The sequence below is a fragment of the Calypte anna genome, chromosome 13 (assembly GCF_003957555.1).
Source record: "Calypte anna isolate BGI_N300 chromosome 13, bCalAnn1_v1.p, whole genome shotgun sequence".
In the NCBI taxonomy this organism is placed as follows: Eukaryota; Metazoa; Chordata; class Aves; order Apodiformes; family Trochilidae; genus Calypte; species Calypte anna.
In genome coordinates, this window is record NC_044259.1 from 16,246,649 (window position 1) to 16,257,567 (window position 10,919).

The 10,919-nt window shown below is 49.0% G+C and overlaps 1 protein-coding gene across 2 annotated transcripts in view; it reads right to left on the minus strand.

Moving 5' to 3' along the window:
• ACSL6 (acyl-CoA synthetase long chain family member 6) overlaps nt 1-10,030 on the minus strand; it is a 38,831-nt gene extending 28,801 nt beyond the window's left edge. The window contains exon 1 of one of the 2 annotated variants that reach the window (XM_008495468.2): nt 9,727-10,030. The gene's annotated coding sequence lies outside the window, so the exon portion shown is untranslated. The remainder of the gene's footprint in view (nt 1-9,726) is intronic. The other variant, XM_008495467.2, reaches the window with a different exon arrangement.
• Between the last annotated feature and the right edge of the window lie 889 nt (nt 10,031-10,919).

Genomic DNA, 10,919 nt, shown 5'->3' on the forward strand with positions numbered 1-10,919 from the left:
GCAGATGCTGGGAGGGGGATCCGAGCAGTTCAAGGTTTCCTGTTAAACCCCTACAGCTCTATTTATGACTTTTACCAGCAGACAAAAGCTTCAAGAAAAAGCCTTTCAGCTGCCGGAGCTCGGGCAGCCTCTTCCCTCCCGCTCTCTGGCTTCCCTCCAGTTCCCTGGGATCCATCAAGGGAATTACTCATGGGGGGGACCAAGATGTCCCACACGCTGTCACCACTGACACCAACACTAAACAGATATTTTATTTTTTTTTTTTTTTGTCCTGGGAACGCTGTCTGGGTGAGGCTGAAGGTCAGGACTGCCCTCTTTGCCTGGTATTTGTGTCAAGGGAGCTCCAGGGGCTGCCTTGAGAACAGGAGGCACAAGGCTCCAGGGGTGGTTTTTAATTTCCCCCACCACTCCACAAAAAAAAAAACCAAACCCAAACAGTAAACAACCTCACCCCCTGTGAGCCCAAAACATGTTGGTGGCAGCAGGGAGTGGTAGCAGCCAGGTTTCTGGGGACACCCAGAACCCCAGGGTCACTTTTTGTTATGGTTATTTTCTCCTGGGCTTGGAGCATCTTCTGAGAATTCTCCACGCCTGATAAAATATTGACTGCACAACTACAGTGATGTCAGGATAAACTGAGACAGGGCACTGACTTCTCCCCATTAAGCAATTAAAAAAAAAGCAGCTTGCTAACCCCACTTTTACTAGGAAACTACAAAAAGCAGGAGAGCTTGGAGAAGGAGCTATTCACCTCCTGATGAATTAGCTGTTTGTGCAAAAGTCCCACTTAAAACTGTCTGCTCCAAAAAACACAGCCTGTCCAACCCAAGGCAGCCACCCAGTGTGCCAGGGCTGCTGGTTACACTGGAATCTGGACAACAAATCTCAAAGGGCTCCAGGAAAGCTGGGGATGGAGTGGTGGGACAAGGGGAATGGTTTTAAGCTGAAACAGGGGAGGTTTAGGTTAGATATAAGGAAGAAAATCAATTCTTCACTATGAGGGTGGTAAGACCCTGCCCCAGGTTGCCCAGAGAAGCTGTGGCTGCTCCATCCCTGTTTCAAGACAGGTTGGATGGGGCTTGGAGCAACCTGGGCTGGGGGGAGGTTGTCCCATGGCAGGAGAGTGGGTCTGGCTGAGCTTTAAGTTCCCTTCAGACCCAAACCAGGCTGGGATTCTCCAGGTGCCTCCCCATCAGCCTCTGAGCAGGGTTTTGTATCCACTTGTGCAGCCAAGCTGAAAGGGGAAGAGTGGGAAGGTGCTCCTGGGAACAGCAAAGCAGTTGGTGGAGTTGTGAGAGTCAGGGTTGCAATAAAAAAGAACAAGTGTTGGATGTCAGACCCTGTGCAGCAAGGGAATAAAAGTTCTTGTTATAAAGCAGCTGATGAAGACAGGGTGATTACACCTTGACTGACTGTGCAATCCCCTGACACGTGCCAGGTGGCATTTATGGCAGTATCTGGGCTGGGAAAAATTAAAAGTGTTCTTTTGCTGTCTCTAGAGCTAATCTGCCCCCCAAAATCTGCTGCTTTGATACAGAATCACTGATCAGTGCTAGGAGGCTTGAGGAAGGTGATGGGCACGCTTCTCCCTGGGTCTGCATGGAACATTTTGCCATTACTGGGGTGCTTGGCAGCATCTGCCTCTGCAGAGAGAGGAAAATAAAACTTAAATAAAATAAAGCTACTTAAATTGCACTCGTCCCATCTGCTCCCAAACTCAGAACATTTCTCTCAATCAAATGCTCCTGGAACATTTATAATTCCTTTGTGCCACATCCTGCTGAACTCCTACTCAGGACATTATTTCTCACCAACCTGAAGTTTTTGTCAGGCAGCAGATTATACCCTGGAACAGTTGCCTGAATCCTTTATTCATAAATCACATCAGCTGGATTAAATAAGTATGACTGGAAGAGAGAAATTAACTTTTCCCAGCCCAGGCAAAGCTGCTGGCCCCTTTCCACAGGGAACTTGAAAAATCCTTGCAGGCTCTACAGTCACAGGAACCTCTCAGATCCTTTGCCATTAAATAAAAAAGGATGTTAAGTACTTTTTCATAGTGATCCACTTCAGGGCACCTCAGGGGATGCCACAGTGATGATAGAGATGTCAGTTATGGCAAATAATATCAGAAAACACACTTGGAAGGAAGCAGCAACCAGTTTAGTGCAGTGAAAAGTGTGCCTGGATCCCTGAGGAGAAACTTCACCAACTCCTCTGCTTCTCTTTTCCCACTTTCACTTAATAATCCAAGTTCAACAAAGCCTAAACACACACATTAAGAACCAGATCCCATCCTCTGGAGTCAGCTCACCCAGCCAAGAGAAGTTCCCAGCACCTTTGAATCCTCTTATTCATCCCAAGACCTGTAACTTCAGTCACTGACCTCCCCCCCCCACTACACACCCTTTCCTGATGGCTTTTGATTTTTGGCACAGCAAAGCTCATCTGCAACTGTTAATCTTGATTTTTTTTGCATCCCAGCTGGATTCCTGATGAGCCCCTACTTGATCTGCTGGAGGCAGCACACCTGCCTTGGGAAGCTGGCCAGGAAAAGGGCCCAGGTGTGTTTGGGAGGGTTCAGACACCCCAGCACCCTCCTGCCCCAGGGGTGCTGCTCCTCCCTTGCCTTCAGACACCCATTCCCATCACCAAAGCAGTGTCCCACCCCTGAGCTGTAACCCCCCATAAGCCATCCCCACAGGGACAACTCTTAGAGAATTCTTTTCCTAGTTCTAAACAGCCTTATTGTGCAATTAGGTTTTGATCTTTTTTTTTTTTTTTTTTTCCCCTTGCTGGAAGTGCTTCTGGAACACCCGGGCAGCCGATGGAGTTTTAGTGACACAAACCAGTGTGGGAACAGCCTTAATCTACTGGTCTGTGCATAATGCAATTAAAATTGTCCCCTGTCCTGTGCAGCCATGCAATCACATCCTTCCTACCATTACATCAGCGCCCACTGGGGAAGGAGAACAACTTTTTGGATGCTTTTTTCTTCCCCCACACATTCACTGCGGGGCAGGGAAGAGGCAGGTGATTTATTTTATGTTGGAAACTGGGTGAAGTGTCTCATTACCATCCCTATATGCCAGCACAAAAAAGAAAAAAAAAAAAAAGAAAAAAAAAAAAAGCTATTTACATTGGACTTTGTAGCACTAACCCCAAATCAAACAAGCAGCTTTTCAGTATGTCTGAGAGAATTAACTCTGTGCTGCAATGAAGGAGGAACTGCAGCCAGCTGACAGGGATGGCTGGGAGCCTGCAGAGCCACAGCCAGCAGGAATATCTTGGTGTCCTTGGCTACAGCACTGCCTGCTCACTCATTTCCCTGAGGAAACAGAATTTACAGGAGCTAAAACATCTCAATCCAGACAGGGAGATTTAGAGGGGTTTTGCACAAGCGAAACAGCGTGAGCTTTCCGAGCTGCTTGTTCTCTCACGTTCAGCATCACAGATCCCAGGGCTTGGAGATTTCTAATTGTTTTCCCAAAACAGGGCCAGTGCCAGCAGCTTTGCCCAAGGAAGGACCCAGTAAAGTTTGGACCATCTTCCCCCTGCAGAAGGCAAGCAGGCTGGCAGTGCTCTGCACACAAGGTTCTGATGACTTTGAGACGTTTGGATCACCTTGTGAATCACCACTCCATGAAAGTCTCTGTTTCCAGAGGGTAAGACAGCACAAGAATTCACAGGGACACAGCAAACCAGCTGGCATCACTTGGGCTGCATCCTGGGAACCCATTTGTTAATTTAAATCAAAGCTATTGCCATGATTAACCTGCTGCTGGAAAACACGTGCCCAGAGGCTGCTGTAACCATGTGTGCAGAGCTGGGGGATTTGGGGTATTGCTTGCAGGCTACGATTATTATTATGACTTTTCCAGGCTTTATATACTTATTGATCACTACAGATTGCTCCTGAAAACCTTACAGAAGGGTTGCAGTGAGACAGAAAGTCCTACAGGCTGCTTGAGAAGGAGCAAAGGGGGTGAGAAACAAAGGGAAAATACAAGCAATAAATTATCAGACACTGTGAAAGAATCAATGCACAGAAACCCAGTGAAGAGCCCCAAAACAAAGCCCAGGACAAGTGATCCTGGGCTCACACACTTTTGCAGGACTCCTCTCTGCTTCCTGGCCTCCAGGAGGGATTGAGGTATAAAAACATCTCCCTGCAACCATGCCCCAAAATACATCATTACCTCACCCACGTCCCCTGCAGCCCTGACCCATCTCACACTCACTTCTCTGAGTATACAGAGAACTTCTGTGTTCTGCAGAGATTAATCAGCTGCAGCTACTTGGGATCCAGCAATTTTGGGGATTACTGGCCAAGCCAAAGCTAATACTATTTAAAACTTTCTTAAACTTTACTTGCTTTTGCTCCTATAAAAGAACAGGTTTGGCTATAGCTCATTTCCCCATTTAATGGCTCTCCCACTGCCATGAACTTGCATGAGGTATCACTGCTTTCAGTTTTGGGACAGTGTATTTTCAGCAAAACTGTGGTTTTCATTGGAAAAAAATAAGTAAAAATACCCCCTGCCCACCAAAACCAGACCAGAACAAATCCTGGCCTGTGCTGCATCTTCCTCACTGTGAGTGAAATCATTACCTCCCACGTGCAACACCACAATCACTGCTTTTCACTTAGATTACACCATTCTCTGCAGACTCAAATCATATTATTTCCTTTCAGAAGGACAGCAAAGGTGTTAGTCCTCATTGACTATGGTTTTATTATAACCCAGTGAGAGGAAAAAATAAAAAGGAACCCATTTTGGAAAAAACAAATTGCATTTTTTTTTTTATTATTATGCCAGTATTCATCCCTGGAAAAGTTCAAGGCCAGGTTGAAGCAGCCTGGTCTTGTGGGAGATGTCCCTGGCCATGGCAGGAGGTTGGGACTGGATGGTCTTTAATGTCCCTTCCAACCCAAACCAGTCTGGGATTCAATGATGAGGACTCAGACAATGCAAGAGACAGATGCAGAATTCCTATTTTCTCTGGGAAATCTAATTGCACAGATAAGGCACAAGGGGAAAAAGGCACACAGCACCTGCAAGGAAGCTGACACTGGGCAAGCAGTGCAACAAAAAGCAGCTTATCAGTTTTTTATTTTGGTTTTGCCCATGAAAAATCTTCTTCTCCCCTTCCTTTGGGAATCACACCCATCCCATCTGTCCAACGGGATGCTCACCACCAAGACTACCAAAGCACAAGGTCTCAGAGCTCCTTAAACCCCTTACTTAAAGTGCTGTCATGCCAGCCAGGGGCTCAGAGCCCCCCAGACTGGGGGTTTTGGGGTCTGGGAAGCAGACTTGGGGCTTGGCAGAGCCAGCAGGGACTGTCCCCCTCCCAGACACACCTCACCTCCCCGCTCACCACGGCCCAGTTATCCCCCATGGAAAAAGGCTTTCTATCCAGGTCAAGCCTCTTTGATCTGCTGGAGGAGAAGAAGGTGAATAAAGTTCACAGCAAGGAGCTGGCAGGGGTTTCACACAACCCCTGGGTGCCCTGAGGAAAGGACAGGGACAAACGGAAGCCAGCAGTTCAGCCTGTGGGATAAATCTCCCCCAGTGATGGGATGCTGTTATTATATTTTTTTTTAAGCAGAAAAATACCTGGTGCAGAAAAAAAATCATCTCCAATACACAGATTTGGTAGCATTTTATATACACCTAAAATTAGATATCTGCTTATGGCACTGCATGGAGAATCACAGAATGGTTTGGGTTGGAAAACCACCCATGGGCAGGGGCAGCTCCCACTAACCCAGGGTGCTCAAAGCTTGTGTGTGAGTGGATGTGTGTGTATATATATATATATATATAAATACATAAATTTCCCCCTGCTTTGGGCAACTGATGATTGACACTTGTGCCACCAGTGGTTTTCAGGGCTGGAGCTGGTGGCAGAGCCCAGTGGGCACAGACAAAGGATGGGAATCTCCAAGCAACCCAGAGGAGCAGCACTGGCCTCCTGCTCCTCACTGCCCAGACAGGCATTTGCAAGGAAATGCATTTGCAAGACACAAGATCTTTGCAGGCATCCACTAAAAAGGGGAAAAAAAAAAAACAAGAAAAAAACCAACCCAAACCAACAGCACTAACAAGGAGCTCAATGTCCTGAAAGTCCAATTTTACAGCAAGGGCACAGTAATTGCACATAAACAAAATGTATTTAAAGTATCTAAAGTATCTACAGCATACCAGGCCCTTGCCAAGAGAAATTATGCAATAAATAATTCAGTGGCTGTGCAAAGACCTTACTTTTTACCCTTGTAATGCTTCGGAGAGCAAAATCCACCACCCTGGTGGAAAATGCCCTGTGTTGGGAGCCCTGCTGCTGGCTCATCCTCATCCCTCTGCCTTGAGTCCACCTCTTCAGCTGCTGATGCCCAAGGAAAACCTCCCCCTGAGGTCCCACACCCTCCTCGAGGCTGAGGCACAGCTCAGAGCTGCCAACCAACCCAAAAATCCCTTTTCTCACAGCCCTGAGCAGCTCAGCACAGCAGGACTCTGAAGTCACTGGGACTCCTGTGTGCAGGGAAGCTGAGACAGATCCTGGTCCCAATCTGCCACTTGGACAGGAGGAAGCCCATGCAGGTATTTTCATTTTCCTACTAGAAGAAGAAGAAGAAAAAAAAGAACAACAAAAAGCTCAACAGCTCAGAGTTCTCCCATCTCTGGACTCTATCAAGTACATAAAGAACAGTGATGAAAAAACTCCTTTAACTGCTGAAATGTCCTCAAAACCTTACCCAGCACCAGCATGTGACCAAACACTCCCAAGGTTTCCTTCACCAAGCCAAAAACCTCAAGCCTGTGGCTGCAGGGACTGAAGCTCAGATGGCCAAACCCACCTGGGATGGTTTTGCAGCCCCTGTCACATCCCTGTGCTCAGGCAGTTCCTCCCAGCTACACCAGAACCAGAAGAAAACCCCAAAATCCAGAGCTGGGGTCTTTTTTTCTGGCTCTTTGGGCTTCTTGCCTGCAGCTTTGCTGGGACAGAGCTTCTCTGTGGCTTCTGTCCCCACATTGCTGCTCTTGCCAGGGCTGGGGTTGAGCCCTGGAAGCTCTTTGCAAAGCAACCCTTAAATCTCAGTTCTGGTGAAGAAAGGGTTTTGTTGGGGGGTTGGGGTTTTTATTTTTTTTTTTTTTTTTTGCATTACTTTGATGGTTGGTTGTCCTATATATTATATGGTTCTTGAGTGCCACCCCACAGGCAGCAAACAAACAGCTGAAATAATGGCATAAAAATAAGTTATCTGGGGCAGAGTACAAAGAGGAGCCCTGAATGGAGAGGGAAAAGGCAGCTGCATCCCTGAGAGCCCTGTGTGGAGCAGAAAGGTGAAGGAAGGTGCTCTGTAAAGAGCTGGATGGCTTGTTGTCAGGCCCAGGCTGGACATTCCTTTCAAACTGGATTTAAACCAACCTTAATATTGTCTGCAGAAGGCAGCTGAGAACCCCAGGAACCTGGAGATGTTGCTGGGGGATGCAGAGGTGCAGAGCCCACCAGCCCCACATTTCATTGTTCCAGTTTCTTTTTTTATTCCCTCTCTTTCCTTTACCAAGAGCAAACCTCTCAGCAGGGCCAGGTTTCTGGGGATACCCAGAACATGGGGGTCCCTTTTTGTCCCCAGATGCCATTGGCCTTCTTGGCCACAAGGACACAGGGTTGGCTCAGGGTCTTCCTCCCATCTACCAGCACCCCCTTCCTTCCCATTTCCTTTTTCCCTTTCTCCTTTTCCTTCCCCTTCCCCCTTTCCCTTCCCCTTTTCTCTGCTCTCCAACAGCTCAGTTCCCAACCTACACTGGTACCTGGGCTTTTTCTTTCCCAGATCCAAGAAAATAATCAATGAATACAAGAAAAGAAAAAGAAATAAGACAAATATAATAAGCATAAATACTTGCAGAATAAACACTTGTACCCTCCACTCCCAGCAAGCTGTCTATAATTAGACCATGTTAATTACCAGTCAAGTGCCCTGCAAGCTGCAGAGCTGTTCTGAAGGCCCCTGTGCATGCAGATGGGATGGAGCTGAGGTTCTCACCCCCCTAAGGTGTGAGAACACCTGGAGAGAGCAGGGTTGTACCCAACCCCTCTGCAGGTACAACCTGACAGCCCGCCCCAACCCCGGGCATCATCCCAAAACAAACTGAAGGCAAAAACTGAAAAAAACCGCTCGGGGCCGATTTGGCAACTTGGCAGCGCAGGAAAAGGAGCAAGGAAAGAAGGGTTAAGAAAGCGGCAGTGCCAAAAAGAGCCGAGGGGAAGCATAATCCTTCCTCCTGCTTGCAGGTCAGAGGGGACAGGCAGCCCTACCCGCTGCCTGAACCTGCCCTGGGCATCAGGCCAGCAGCCTCAGGTCATCACCCAACCAGGGTGCCCGCCAACAGCCAGAGCTTCTCAAAATAATCTCCGTGTATTTTCTGTGCAGAGAACATCCCCCCCCCAACCATCCCCCTCAGGGCTTTTAAAGGAACAGAACTTCTCTCCCACGTGAAGCCAGTAAAACCAGACCGGGGATGCTCACCCCCAGCACAGAACTAGGGGTGGGTTCTGCTGGTTCCACCAGACACCCCAGGAACCCCCCCAGCAACCTCCCCAACCCAGCCTGATCCCCTCCACCCAGACACCAAAGGATGGGGCACACCAGAGATAGGGATGCCCGACACAGCAAGAATTCCCTCTTGGTGCCCAGAGTGGGCATTTCGTAATATAATAATAAAGATTCCCCTAAAAATGAGGATTCCCCCTTGTGTGCCTGACACCCGGGGTACATCCCCGTCAGGGTTTGCACCCCAGGAGCTCTTGGGCTCTTCCCATGGGGATGGGGCTTGAAGGTGTTGGGAATCCCCAAGGAGCCACAACACCCGGGACACCGAGTGCCAGGAAAGCTTCCATGGCCCCAGAGTTTTGGGAAAGGCCACGTGCGGCCAAGCATTCCGAGATGACACAGACAGCGACGTCCATCACCAGGAGCCGACCTTGAAGTCGAAAACCCCTTAACCCAGAAAGCTCCTGGGGGCCAACAACAGTGACACGAGTTTCACACGAGTTTCCCAGCCTCTGCACAGCTCCTGCCGTGGAAAACCCACCCCGAGACATGGGGAATGAACCCCAAACCAGCTGAGTCTTCTTGGGGCACCCCCAAACCCCCTGCAGCCCCCCCAAGTCCCCTTGTCCCCGGAGCTGCTGTCACAGGGGTGCCCGTGTTGGGGATGGGGGGGTCCCCTAAGTTTGGGAGCTGGACCGGACCCCTCCAACCCTGGGATCTCCGGCCAGAGCTGGGCTGGAGATCCCACCATAAAAAAACAAAACAAAAAAAAAAACGCCAAAAAAAAAACCCCAAACCACAAGAACTGTTGGAAACATCTGAAACAACAGGAAACAGCGAAAGCCACAAACTCCTCCTGGAGGTTTGCCCTTCCCCCCCCAACATCGCAGCCCCCCCAAAACACAGCCCGGACCACCAGGACCCTTAGGGGGGGTTCCTCTGCACGCCTAGGGGGGGTCTGTCTCTACGGCTGGCTCTTCCACCCCCCTCCTTTTATTCCTTTTTTTTTAATTTTAGCGGCTTTGTTGTGCTCGGCATCCCACAACCCCAGCGCTGCAGAACGGGGGGTTGGCTGAATACCCTCATCCAAATCCCCCTCCCAGGAGCTCCTTACCAACATCCCAATAATAAATAAATTAAAAAACCCCAAACAACCATGGACTTACCAGCCTCGGGGACCCCCTCTTCGCCCTCCCTTCGCCCGCATCAGCTCCTGGCGGGGGCTCCGGCAGCCGGAGCTGCTGCAGCTCCCGGACTTGTTGAAGAACTGCTGACTTCAGGGCGTCCCACCCCCTTTTCCCATCTGCAAACTGCTGAAAGAAGTTAAGCTTGGCTAATATCAGCTTAGGCTGTATTAGCACAGCACCAGCAGTGCCCCGGTGTAACCCTTGAGGCTCTGGAGGCTCCAGCTCTCACCGGGGGGAGCTTTATCCCTCCCTCCCTCCCTCCTCCTCCTCCTCCTCCTTCTGCAAGGAATATTCCCTGGGTTTGGCACATCCCTGAAGCTCCTGACAGGCTTGTGGATTTTAATCTGCAAGGCCTTCCTGCAAACGATGGGTTTCAGACGAACGACACCATGGCTTTAATTTTTTATTTTTTTTGTTTTCCTTAGGGAAAAGTCGTCAGAAAATGAAGCTGAGCAAGTCGGCAGTGCCAGTCCCAGGCTGCTCAATTAGAGACTTTATAGCCGGGGTAGAGAGTGTAAATTATCTGACTCAATAAACCTGTAAGAGAATTAACTATTGCCAACACCACCCTTGCATTCTTACGTGTATTAGGAGCAAAGGAATAAAACCTGGCATTGGAGCCAAACACAGTTCACACTCATAATAACACACACAAAAACCCCCAAACAAACAGAAAAAAACCCCAAACCTTTTGCAATTCATTTCTGGTGGTAAAATTATTAACTTTTAAGATTTGAGAGGTCTGGCTCCTCACTGACCCATCCTGAATTATACTTGGGATATTGTGAAGTCAGGGTGAGTTCTCCAAGAGTTCTCCTGAGTTCTCCAAGAGTTCTGTGAGTAAGGAGGCGTCCAAGGAGATTTCAGGTGAGCTTCTCAAACATCACCAGCTGGCTCAGCTCAGGGGGTTCTGCCCTCAGACTTAACCCAGAACATTCTCCAGGGCCCCCTGGCCTAAATGGCCTGCAGGGGTTCATCCATCAGCATCGCTGGGGGGCTGAATGCCACCTCAGGGATATTCATCACCCCCAATTCTTTCCCCTTTTGTTCCTTAGGAGCCACAGCTTGCCAGGCACTTGGTGGGCAGGAAACCCTTTCAGCCTGTGACCCCCTGGTGATGGTGGATGCTCCATGGGAATCCTGATGTGCTGGGATCACAACCCAGTTCCTCT